Source organism: Nomascus leucogenys, chromosome 1a (assembly GCF_006542625.1).
Source record: "Nomascus leucogenys isolate Asia chromosome 1a, Asia_NLE_v1, whole genome shotgun sequence".
In the NCBI taxonomy this organism is placed as follows: domain Eukaryota; kingdom Metazoa; phylum Chordata; class Mammalia; order Primates; family Hylobatidae; genus Nomascus; species Nomascus leucogenys.
In genome coordinates, this window is record NC_044381.1 from 9,643,541 (window position 1) to 9,656,897 (window position 13,357).

The 13,357-nt window shown below is 40.9% G+C and overlaps 1 protein-coding gene across 36 annotated transcripts in view; it reads right to left on the reverse strand.

Moving 5' to 3' along the window:
• Window positions 1–13,357, reverse strand: part of PTPRD (protein tyrosine phosphatase receptor type D) — a 2,318,035-nt gene that overhangs the window by 540,007 nt on the left and 1,764,671 nt on the right. Inside the window, exon 1 of one of the 36 annotated variants that reach the window (XM_030812520.1) lies at window positions 10,097–11,270. The exons of 34 other annotated variants lie outside the window; for them this stretch is intronic. The gene's annotated coding sequence lies outside the window, so the exon portion shown is untranslated. Of the gene's footprint in view, window positions 1–10,096; window positions 11,271–13,357 lie in introns of those variants that run through there. One more of the 36 variants, XM_030814195.1, reaches the window with a different exon arrangement.

A 13,357-nucleotide genomic window follows, 5' to 3' on the forward strand; every position in this document is an offset into this window, starting at 1 on the left:
TATGCATGTGAGAAGCATTTTAGAAACGTGGGCAAAGAAGACTTAATTGTTCAGATATCATGAAAGCCATAAAAGATCGAATAATTTTCCGTGTAACTTTATTTTATGTACCATGTCTGATTTAAAACTTCAGGGTGCCTTCTTGTCAGAGAAAAAATAATTTTCCAAATCCTCAAATATAAGATCCTGTATTTTATTATTTATAAAACCATAATCAGAAATAGTTCTCTGAGGACTTACAGAAAAGGAGAAAAGCCTAAACTATTATAAAATAGGTTAAATGGAAAAATAATCAAATCATCCACCCTTATTGATAATGAAACTAATGGGTGAAGTGAAAACAAGAGTATTTTAGAAGACATTATAATTAACAAAAGTTTCTCAGACAAAATGGTATAGGGCAGGCTGCCAATAAGCATAATGCATATATAACAGTCACTTGGCATAGTTCCATTTCTTTGATGGGTGACTGCTCTTCAGATATCCCTGCTGGATCTATATTTCTCTTTATAAAAATGCTTCTGATTTCTTACCTGTTGGGCAGCTATGAAAATGGCAGCCTTTTTGATTTTAAGAACTATTCTTGGTGGAAATATTTCATTTAAACACTCCTGCTCCAGGACTGACCCCAGAGCTCAGGTAGTTGTATCACTGGCTGAATAGCATAAAATCTTAGAGCTGCAGGCCATCTGCAGAAACAAAAAGGTCATCGAATCAAAACCCCTTTGGTAAAAAAATGCTTTTTTCAATGCCTCCAGTCCCAAGCAGAGAAAGGAACAGAAGATACTCTTCAGAAATGGTAGAGAGACAACGTACTGATTAATGCTTATCTTTTTTTTTTTTTTTTTTTTTTTTTTAGTTTTTTGCTTTTTGAGACAGAGTCTTGCTCTGTTATACAGACCAGAATGCAGTGGCACGATCCCAGCTCACTGCAGCCTTGATCTCCTGGACTTAAGTGATCCTCCCATCTCAGCTTCCCAAGTAGCTGAGACCACAAGTGCACACCACCACATCTGGCTAATATATTTTTTTTTTTTGGTAGAGACAGGGTCTTGTTATGTTGCCCAGGCTGGTCTTAAACTCCTGGGCTCAAGTAACCCTCCTGTCTTGGCCTCCAAACATAGATTTTTCTTGAATTTGAGTCGAGAAAGCACCATGTCATTGGGCGTACTTGCCTGGACGATGTGAGATAAATATTTTTTTTTAAATCATGTCATATAAAAGAGTAAGGAGGTTAAAAGTGAGTGAAACAGATAAAATTTGGGATGCTTGACTTAAAATCTTGACCCTATGTCCCATCTTTATTACTTTTATCTATGCAACCTTGGGCAAATTACTTAATCTCTCCATGGATCAACCCTCTTCTGTGAAATGATGATAATAAAACCATCTGACTTATATAGATGTTATTTTAGAGATTAAACATAATACTGAAGATGAGGTACTGAGCAGAATGTCTGGCATATAATAAATGCTCAGTAAATTTTAGAAATAATCACTATTACAACTACTACATACCAACCACTACTGCTATACCTGTAAATTTGAGAAAATTAATGAAATTTTTCCCCATAAAGGAATTTTAATTTTTACCTATCTCAGGGTCCTGAGCATTGTGAGAGGTTTCTAATGAATAATTATTCTTCACATTTTATGGTTTCAATTATATTCAACTCAAAAAATTTTTTTTTTTTTTTTTTTTTGAGACGGAGTCTTGCTCTGTCCCCCAGGCTGGAGTGCAGTGGTGCAATCTCAGCTCACTGCAAGCTCCGCCTCCCGGGTTCATGCCGTTCTCCTGCCTCAGCCTCCCGAGTAGCTGGGACTACAGGCACCCACCACCACACCCAGCTAATTTTTTGCATTTTTAGTGGAGACGGGGTTTCACCATGTTAGCCAGGATGGTCTCGATCTCCTGACCTCGTGATCCACTGGCCTCAGCCTCCCAAAGTGCTGGGATTACAGGCGTGAGCCACCGCACCTGGCCCATAATTCTTTAGTTCAACTCAATTCAACGAAAAGGAATAGCACTTGAACTGAGCATTAGAAAATGAGAGAATAACAGGGTATCAATGGATACAAGTGAGGACAGCTGGTAAGAGAAAGGAGATTCCAGGAGCAGTATTGGTAGAACTAAAGAGGTGCCCAAAAGCACAGCCTCCTCAATGACTGCAGGGAATGTGATACTGCACAAGGGCAGAGTATCACAGGGCTATGGTGAGGAAGAAGCCTGGACATGCAATTTGGGAGCAGACTGCAAAGGGCTATGATGGCTGTGTTGAGTATTGAGCACTTGATCAAGTAGACTTGAGCAAGTTTGCCTTTCATAAAGCAAAAATTTGAAAGACTTAAAGAGGAGAAATGAGAAAACACAAAAACCACCTAAGAAGCTGCGTATGGAGTGCAGAACACATAGGAAAGGTAGAAATGGAGAGGAAATAAAGTGAAAAGATTACAGGAAGAGAAGGTACAAAATTGCCTGAGGATAAGAATAAAAGGAAGAAAAGAGATACGGATGACACCAAGGTTTCTAATCAAGGGATAACTCAGATGAAGTATGAAGAAAAGAGAAATAGATATGGATGGAAGATAATATTTTGGGTTTACAAAATACAATGTTTGGGATACAGGAGAGCCTCCCATTTCCCGATCATGTAACAAGCAGATAGAAATGCAGGTCTGAAACTCCAGAGACAAGCGAGGAAATTTATTTTGAAGGTTATCTATGTAGAAATTATTGTTTCTATGAGAAGTGGATAGAGACATGGCAGGAGACAGTACAGCCAGCCACCAGAAAGGGGATATAGATAATATGAAAAAAAAAGAGTTTAGAATGGAGATGGAGACACAGATGCCAAACATCAAATGGAGACAGAGTTCCATGTTGATGAAGAAAGTGAGTGTCAAAGAAGTAACTCACAAAGAACAACTTCCATCCATGGCATATTTCCAATGGAAGATGCTTCCAATATTTTATTCCTCTAGAAAAACATAGTTGCCTCTTTTCTTCCCCCTCCCCGAGAAAAGCAAAAATAGTTACCTGGCCAGCAAGTAGATTTAGAATATTTAAGATACATCCAACAAACTACTCTTATTTCTAGCTAGCCAAATAATCTTGATAGATCTTTTTAAAATAAGACATAAATCAATGTATCTACAAAATCATAATGAGCTATTTCAACCAGAGAAGTCTGAATTGGTTTTACTCTCAAAATTCTCTAATAATGTTTCAGTTAAGTTACTACTACAAGTAGTTGGAATGTGTTTTCACAGGGAGGCCAGGATCTACTTGTGTAGTAAGAAATCATTAGAACATACTCAAAATGTCCCTTTAGATGGGATGGGCCAGTAGGAAGGAAGACAGAGAAAATTTTTATTTTAAACATTGAAAACAAATGTCTTGTTGACCTATAAGCAGACACTGGATCAGCATTTGATGTGTCTAGTCTAATTTCTCCCTGTAAAATTGTACTGGTGAATCTTAGGGAGGCAGAAGGCAGTAAATTCCTTGCCTCCATCAATACATTTGACCTCAGAGCAAACCCCACAACTGGCTACAGGCACCCACCATCCATCATTGCTCTTGAAACCTGATACTTCAGGGAAGGACAGCTGCACTGGGCAAAAGTCTAAGCAGCTTTCTAAGATGCGCTATCACTAAAGAAAAAAAAAAAGGCACTTATTCTGCTTCAGTATTTTAATTAACTGCTTTTCTAAACATTTCTTCCCCCAAACTGAAACTCCAAATCAAATATCCTCAGGAATATATTAATAAAATTAAGACTTTAAAGAGAAATGTTCTCTTTATGCATTCTAGGTAAAATTATTTCTAGCTTTTGCTTTAAAGGCTTTCTAAGATAAACAACATACTATGCCATGCTAATACGTACAGACTTTAATAAATGTGCTAAGCAGAAAAAGATAGTTCTAGCAACTACACTAATTATAGCAGTACACACAGAGTGCCAACAGGATAAACGTACACAAAACATCCGTATCCAACAGATCTTAATTTTTAAGTGGCAATAACTTTTAACAAATAGCTGAAGACAACAGAACTCTATCATAGGAACTAGTGTTCTTGAATATGGTATGTTCATTATGTGACGTCTACATTCAAGAATTATCTAAATTTAAAATACAAAATAAGATAAATTTGTATGATCAAACTGGATATTCATTACGTATGGTTATTCCCTCCATTTTACAGATGATGAAACTAAGATTCTGAAATGTTTTATCATTTCCTCCGAGAGCTCACAGATAATAAGTGGCAGAACTGAGGCATAAATTTAGTTCTTCATATAAGAAGAACTGAATGTTCTTTTCACTGTAGCCTAAAAAGAAAGGAAACTGGTCGAGATTTTGCAATTCTTTAGCATCGTCTTAATATGTATTATATGCATGCATGGTTAAATGAGAATTAACAATAACTGATTTCCAACCATTTATAAAATCATTACTAATACAACCCTTTTAGTTAATAAATGAAATCCATCTACCGACGGCTTTAAAAAAAAAGATGTCTCTTGTTACTTGTGATCCAATCATTACAGAGGATCACTTTACGTATTTGAAAGTACAATTTCTCCAAACCCCAAAGCAGTACTGAGAAATGCTGTTTTCTAAATACAATTCCCAAATCTCAATTTAGTTAGCTACTGCTACATTAAAGAACATAGCTCAAGGGATGTTGTTAATAAAAAAAAAAAAAAAAGAAAAAGACAATTGAGAATTTATAAATTTAATCAATCTCATGCAACTGACAGAGTTACGAGAGTTAAACCTAGTAAATAGCCATGTGGCAAAGGTCACAATGCTCCTGACATTGTTATCTGAATGTCAAGGAAGAAGCAAACTTAGCCTTTCTGGTCAATGAATCCAAGGAACTAAGAGAAAGCCTTGATTCAGATGGCTGCTTTGGCTCTTACATTTTGTTGTAAATGCTGGAGGAGCCAAAGTGGGGACCCGCCATGTAAAAACAGCCATTTACAAAGGAAAGCAAGGCTTCCTTGTCGCAGGTGAAGAGGGAAGAACATAAGTTGTCTCAATACTACTTGCCTGCTGGTATACATGACCTACTAGCTTACAGACAGAATGAGCTGTCTTAGCTCTCCAAATTGTCATCTTTTTCATTTAGTTTACTCATCTATGACACATAGGGATTTGATTTGAAGGACAGCGAGGTTAAAAAGCCATCAAAAAGCTCAGTTTTGCTGTCTCTCTCTTTTGTCCCCCTTTTGGTAATTTTCAAAATGTCATAGGCCAACTGAGTAGTATTAATATGGTCCTGTTAAATGTATTAGCATCAGACTAAAAATAATGAACAGGAAGATACAGAATTAATCATTTTGTGAGGGAGGAGGGAGGCACTGCAGGCATTGTTTTAGTCCATTTCTTCCCTATGAGTTGCTTCGAGGAGCGTGGCAGTACACACGGATGTAATGTGTAAAGTACGTAATGTCTAAGTCTTAAAAATATTTTATAAATAAAATGTTGAGAGAAAAAAATGCAAACTATTGATTTCTTGAAAGCAAATGGGTAATTTATTAAGGGGGAAACGAGAGACACAGGTCTTAAGTGTAATTTTGTGAACTATGTTTCGTAAGAATTCTATTTCATTAATTCTCCAGTCTAGCGCCATTGTGATGACATTATTATTGAGGTCACATTAGGTCAGAGACTGCTGTAACATACAAGCATTTGCTCTTTGACCTTCCTAAGACTTATGACGCAAAGAAAATGCTGAACTTTTACATCTGAGGCTATAATTTCATATAATGAACAATCAGGAAGCACAAGCCATATATTCTTTTAGCTATCTTTCTTAAGGGCTTAATTGTGGAGAGCCGAAATGCATTTTTATTTTTTTTAAAAAGGGGGCGAATTTGGACACTTTGTGGAAAGAAATGTAAGCCAAGCATGACATTTTAATAAGTGTTACCAACTACTAATTAGAAGCAAATGAGATTACCCATATAGAAAATGTATCCCAAACAAACCTATCCTTTGGTAGAAATGTCACTGTGCCATGAAATTACAGAAGCTTAAACAAGTGATGCTTGTTCGAATGAAATTTACTGACAAATCCCTTCTAAGCAATCTTCTTCCACATTATCAGATTTCTTCAGTTGATGTGTTATATAGGAATTCTCAATCTTGTAGTTCACAGAGAGAATAACTCTTCTCTTTGCTCTTTCTTGGCAAATCACTGATAATATAAAAAAGAATGTTTTAAAACACTGGTTTTGCTTGAGGCAGCAAGCTGCCTCTTTGCCGTCACAAGTAAGTAGCTTTCCTAAAAGATATTTTCAAAGACACTGAACAGTAGAAAGATGAAATAACAACAACAAAAAGGTAAATAACTCCATAAAACCAAAAGAGATTCAGATTAAATTTGGTTTAAATCACATGTAACTGTTATCACTTTAAGAAAACAGGAAAAAGTAAAGCATTCCTTGAATACTCTGGGAAAACTGGATAATTATATCTATATTTAGCACTTCATATGTCTGGGCATGTAATACAAATCCTGTATATTTTGTGACCACTAAGTTGAATACACTACATAAAACGTAAAGTTCATTTTCAAGATTCCTAGAAACTTTTGGGAATTAAAAAGGTACCATGATTAAAGGTTATCTGCACAGATATTTTAAGTGTAAACCTAAGTCTAATGCTCCTAGGATCACAAGTTAGAGCACAGGAGCACACACACACTCTTGACTCTTATACTACCCGCAAATACACAATGAAACTAAAGGCGGGTTGTTTTAAAATAAAAGGTAAACTAAGGAAGGATAGTTTTAAAATGGAGTCATCTTTGAAATATTCACCTTTCTTGAAATGACACTTTTCATATGTGATTGTGTTAATGAATTCCTATTTATGCATAGAATCCTTTTAAAAGTAGAACTGTCCAATGGTTTGATAAATCAAGTTTGGTCTGAAGGAAATCTAATATGCAAATACTTACAGCGTACTCTTTTACAAACAGTCACCCTTGTCAGTTTGAAAAATCGAAAATCAACGAAAGAACAGTTTAAGTATACTTGACCTTACTGCCTAATGTCTCTCAAGATTGCCATGGCTGGTCGATTTCAAATCTGTGAAACTGACACTTAAAAATGTATAGTGCGTCTTCAGTCCAGGTCCCTCAAGTGCCAACTAAACTGTGGTCACAGCCTCAGATTTTCTTTCCATACAAACTTGTACAGCGCTTACAAAGCTAGTTTAATCACATCATCAATCTATGCCTATACTTCCCTTAAAGTAATTCTGCTTCATTTATCTTTTAACCCTACATTATGCAAATAACATCCTTATCACTCCAATAAAGAAAAGTTATTAATGTTCCTTCTTGTTTATCTGTGCCATACACTGAGAACCGGAATCACATATGAATTTGCACCAATACCTTTTCTCTTTTCTATTTTTCACACTCTGTATGAACAATCATAGTGTCAGAGAAGCCCTAAATAAAATTCTTGAAATAGTCTTCAATCATTGTCTATAACTAGTATCAGAGTATGAGTTAACGTATTAAAAAGGAAAAAACAAAAACTTGAGGGAATGCCTACTTGAATTTTTTTTTTTTTTAATGTCTCTCTAGGAAGGGTTTGCATATGCCATACCAGGATACCTCCTGGATATAAGAACAGTTATACAGGCCCCTAGTGGCTTAGCAAATAGCAGCAGATGAGGGGATTCCAATTCTTAGTTCCAGACTATGAGATATTCTGGATTTAAATAAGTGTCAATCTTAAAAGGCAAATCAAATCACTGTATTTACTTAATACTTAAAGCAGTTTTACATCTATGGTTATCTACTCTAACGCACATATATTAAAATAAATTGCTGCATTTCATTACTTGAGTAACTGCATAACTGCTCTGGCCCAAGAAGAATCTGTGTTACATAACCTACACAATAAAATGTTTAATTCACCCACCTTTTTACATGTCATGCAAAAATAATATATTACTCAACTATATTAAAATATATTTGAGAGAGACACTGTTCCTCTTTGAATCTTATTCCTATTATATATTACTGAGGGCTATAAGAACAGATGATTTCTATGCAAAGTACTATTTAAAATAAGATACAGATAAAAATTGAAAGCCACTTTTACAGGAGTAAAAAATCTAAACGTATTTCCCAGTAACAGCCAGTGATACAACTCACATTGGAGTCCATCTATTTTAAAAAATCTACAATTAATAACACCCATTAATCCCCCATCCCCTTGCTGTCCTTCCTTCACAAAAGAAAATTCCAGGCAGGCACATTTACAGCTTTTAGCAATTTTTAACTGGACACAATCTGACAGCTGAATTCATGAAACTGACCAGCTTGTCAATTTCACACTTTGAAAGTACAATAATAGCTGATAGCATGAGGGTGAATTTAAGAAATCTGCCACAGAATTGCTAGCTCCATTGAAAAGCAAAGTACAGTACATAATTATGGAATGTGGGAGGTAGGGAAAATTTTATTGTCCATTTAGGATGTCTGTTTCCGTAAGTCAGACACGGAACATTGAAAATGTGTTCTCTTTTTGCTATAGTGTCTGTAGCATAAAATAGAATACATATATTCAAAGTAAGTTAAGATACTAAGCCTTTTACTGGGTATTATTATATTACATATACAACTTAATCTTAAGTTATTATCATCTACAGATCCCTTTACATCAGAATGTTTCAAGTCTTGGTATATCATCCTTGTTTTACTCAAGTTGAGTGGTTGGTGTGTGCACTTTGAAACAGAGAAAAAAATACTCAAAATGGTCAGAAGTATCTATGGTTGAACTAACTCCCTACAGATGTGCTACAGGATGGTTAGAAAAGAATACACCAAAGGGTAAAGTCCACATTTGTAGCTCAGTAAATTTAACAGCAAATCTTTTTCAAGTCATAAGCAGTTACCAGCCTCTGAGAGGTTCAAAATGTGTGAGCTACACTCTGTTAAGTCACTGGCACTGTGTCTTTGAGCATGTAAACATATATATAACTTTAAGAGGAAATACAAGGAGAACGATCCCTCAGGAATCTTCCTAGATACTTAAGGTGCACACTGTAGATGAGGCTGGGGGATTACTCTGAGAATTTTAGAAAACAGAGGAGACATTTGGCAAGTAGCGTACTGGGAGGCGAACTGGAAACAATAAAAGTGGATTGTGATAGTCCTGGTTTTGGAGAATGGAACTACTATCTGGAATCCTAGAACACTCAATTAATGAAAGCCAAGCTCACACTTGGTGTTCAAGATTTTTTTAAGCATAAGACTTAAAAACTGACTTCACTTGCTAGTGCTTTTAAACGAAAATCAACGTCCAGAGAAGCAATGCAAGTTTTCTACACACCTACATAAAAGCTACAATAAATCTATGGAAAAGCAAAGAATCTTCGGTTTGTTCGTGGCTTTCTTTTTAAACTGTTTTCTACAACTTTGACTCTTCATTATAAATGATGCGTTCCCTTCCCTACGGAATCAATGTGTGTGTTAAGTACACCAGATTCCCGCAGCTGAACTACGAGCTTTGATTCTGCCACCGAAAGGTCTCCCAAACAATCCCCCTCCTCTATGGCAGCTGCGTAGACTTTGATTCCTGCTATTTCTCCTTCTCCCCACTAGTTCAGAGGAAAGAAAGAAAAAGAAATCGCCCCCTCACCGTAATCAGCCCTCCTTAAAACCGTAATCCCTGCCTTTAAAAAAGGCGGTGGCAGGATCCCTGGGTAAGGCTGGATTGCCCCACCGCTCCACCATTTCCCCCCAATACTACGCCCACCCTAGGAGGAGAGAGCGGGGGTCGTACAAATACACGTACCCGGACACCCCCATTCTCTAGAGTCGCCTCTCTCCCGGGTCTGAGGTTTCAGGCGAGAAGTGAACCCTGCAGGGGAGGACCTCCGCCCGAGGAGGTTCAGAGGAGCAAACTGTGCGCTCCGGTGCCCGGGCGCCGGGCTCGCGGAAACGGGAGCGTGTCGCTCCGGCCCGGGAGGCGCCGGCAGCCGGAGCCGGGCGCAGGGCGATTCCCGAGCAGCAAGAGGGGAAGACACAGCGGGGCGGACGGGGTCAGTTCCAGGGACTTACCTGGTCATGTTGGCCCCGGGCAGCCGCCGCCACCGCCTCCCGCGCCGCCACCAGCACTTTCCTCCAGCGCCTTCGCGCCCCGCCACGGCCGCGCAGCCGGCGCCGGCCCGCGCCGCCGCCTCCGGGCGGCCAATTTAATCCCGCGGAGCAGCGGCCGCCGCCGCGGAAGCCCCCCTGGTCGCCGCCGCCGCCCAGCCCTCGTGCGGCCAGCCCAGTCCAGAGCGAGGAAGTGGAAGAGAGTCAGCGAGTGAGTCCAAAAACCCGAAATCCAGCATCCAAGGGAGCGCGTCCCCCCGCCCTCCCTCCACCCCTACCCCCTTTTCCTCCTCCTCCGCCTCCTCCTCCTCTTCCCGGGCCGTCCTCTTGGCCCTTCTGAGCCCGCGGCTTCCGCGGCGGTTTCTCCTCCTCCCGCTCCTCCTGCTCGCCCTGCGCCCGCTTCTCTCGCTGCCGCCGCCGCCGCTGTTTGTCTCCTCTCCCTCCTCCTCCTCCTCCTCTTCCTCCTCCTCCCGCTTCTCGATGCTCCGCCGCTCGCGGCTGGGGGGTCCGGGGCCGCGTCTCCTCTCCTCCCTCCGCCTCTCCTGTTTCCTCCTTCCTGCTGCCTCTTCTTTTAAAGCGGATTCTTTGGCCACAAATAGCAACTCGGCTGCCCCCCTCGGTGCCTCCCTCCCCTTCTCTTCTTCCCCCCAAAAGTGAAGCGCACGCGAGGTAACCAGAAACTGAGGCTCGTGGGGGGAGAGGGGTGCGAGGCGACGCCTGGAAAAGGGCGTCGAACAGAGTCAAGGGCCGGGAGGTGGGGTGGCCAGTCCAGCCCAGTCTTCGGACCTGGCGTGAACCTGGTAGTTACGGCTGCAGACGAGGTGGTTTAGGAAAGGGGGGGAAATTAAACGAAAAAGCCCAGGAAAGTAATTGGAAAGGCTTCTCTCTTTGTGTCCTTGTCTGGGTGATTTCTAAAATCCTCGTAACGTGCTGGGGATCCCACGGAATTGCTGTGCTCCAGCGCTGGGGGATTGTGTGTGCGCCTTGCCTGCGCGTGAGTGTGAGTGTGGGTGCGCCCGGACGCGGGGAGAGCTGGGCCCGCTGCGCCCGCTGGCGAATCCCTGAATCTGGACCACTGACCCACTGAAAGGGCCAGAGAGCTGGATGAAGGAGGGGCAGGCAGGAGTGGTGGGTGAAGGAGGCAACACATACACACACACACACACACACACACACACACACACACACACCAGAAGAGGGAGCGGGGTGACGTCACTCCCCAGCATCCATCCACCAGGCCAGAAAAGACCCTCTCCAACAGATTCACTCATCTCCTAAGACATGCACACCCGGGCGCTTCCTGCTCTGCGTCCCAGCGCAAAGGAGGAAAAAATGCTGGTCGCGCCCTATTGACAGCAGTGATAATAATATAGGGAGCGTGCTTTGATGAGACACAGTTTGTGTCCGCCCCAGTTCACCTTGGCAGCCTCCTTCGGGGATGCTTGTAGGATCCACTTTGAAGGCAACGAGGAAGACAGGGAAGTACTGAACCAAAATGTTAGTGTGATAACTTGTTTTGCTTTCATGTCACTTGCTTTTATGATGTTGGAAATGCAGTGCTCCTCAGCTTCTCTGAAGGACACTTTAACACCCTCTTCCCTAGCCAAGCACCCAGTTGTGTGGTGCACTCTTCATCCACACAACCCAAGGTGACTAACGTGCACTGTGTGTATTGTTAGCTAAGAGGTGGATTTTAACCTTCTTCGCTACTCATAGGATCTCCAGCATGTGGAAAAAGTCAGCAGCTGGAAGCCACCATTGGCAGTTGGCCCATCAAAATTTATTAGAAACTTGGTCAGAAAGGTTAAATAAAGCTAGAGCTCACCAGCCACCTCCATTGCTCATTCTGTGTTCAGGCCAGCACATGTACACAATACTTATTCCTGCAGACCCCAGGCTGTCTTTGAAAGAGCAAAGGTAAACAGACCCCCTTAGATTTGACTTAATGATCCGGCATGCTGCCTGTTGTCTCAAGCTGCCCATTTATTTCCACCATCTGCATGCTGTGCTCCTGAAAGCCACCGAAGGATTGGTCAGTAATCCTCTGCCTCCTATGTACTCCAAAAATAAGTCACATATTTTTTAAAGGAAGCTCTCTAAACGAAGTTTAGTTTTCCAGCAATTTGGGGGTGGGGGAGGAGCATCCCTGCATGATTGTCTCTTGGCTTTTTGGTTTTGCTTTTTTATGGTTAGGGTCATAGTGAAAATCAGGAAGAAATCAATGCCTGTGCAAGCCTCCAAGCTAGGTTTACCCTCCAATCATTCTGGTTTCACAGGAGCTGAAAAGCTGTGCAGGGATGATGGACACTTGCCCCCTGTGACCTAAGGATGGATCCAGAAACCTCAGCCTCCCCATAGGTGATTCTACCCAAGATGTAAACTCCTACTTGGCTTTGTCATTGCCACATGCGCCCCCATAAACTGGCAATCCCACTTTTGCTCATCCAAAGTTGCATGTTAGAGAAACAGAAAGTTTTAAAACCCCTATTATTCCTTTGCTGTTACTTTTGTGGGAAAGAAATGTATCCCTCTGCCTGCAGATCTGACCTCATTTAAGAAGAACCCAGCTGGTAAATCTGACTGCTATCTGGGAACATAGTTGAGGAGATATCATCTTACACCACTGGTAGCGATTTAAACTAGCAAGTAGAAAAGGGACCCAGAAATCAGGGGATACGGAGGACAGTACAAGTAAATGGCATAAGCCCAACTTTTCTGACACTGTGAAGTCCTAGATGTTCTTGTCTCTACTACAACCAAACATCTTAGAGAAAGAAGTAGGGATGGGTTAAGGTGACTGGAGAGTCTGAGTTATTATTATACGAATGAGACTGAGAATTATTCAGGGTGATGCTGCTGAAAAACGGGAGATACAGCAAATAGAGAAGCCAAAGTTTCTCTGCACATCTGAGTATTAATGGAACTAAGACTGCAGCCTGCTGCACTCATGTTAATATATTCAGAGCAGATTTGTAACAAAACAGTGTCCTAATGCTGCAGCATCTAGTAAACTTCTGGACTGGTTTACCATTTGGAAATTTTAAGTCGAAGAACTTCAGAAGCAGGCTAATCTTTTGTTGACATTACCTCATTTTTACAGGTAAAGAAACGAAGACCCTGAGAATTTAAAATCATCCAACTATTTGGTGCCAGAAGCAGGACAAGAACTCAGACATCATGATCCACTGCCCTCCATCCCACCAACTATTCATCATCACCTCCACA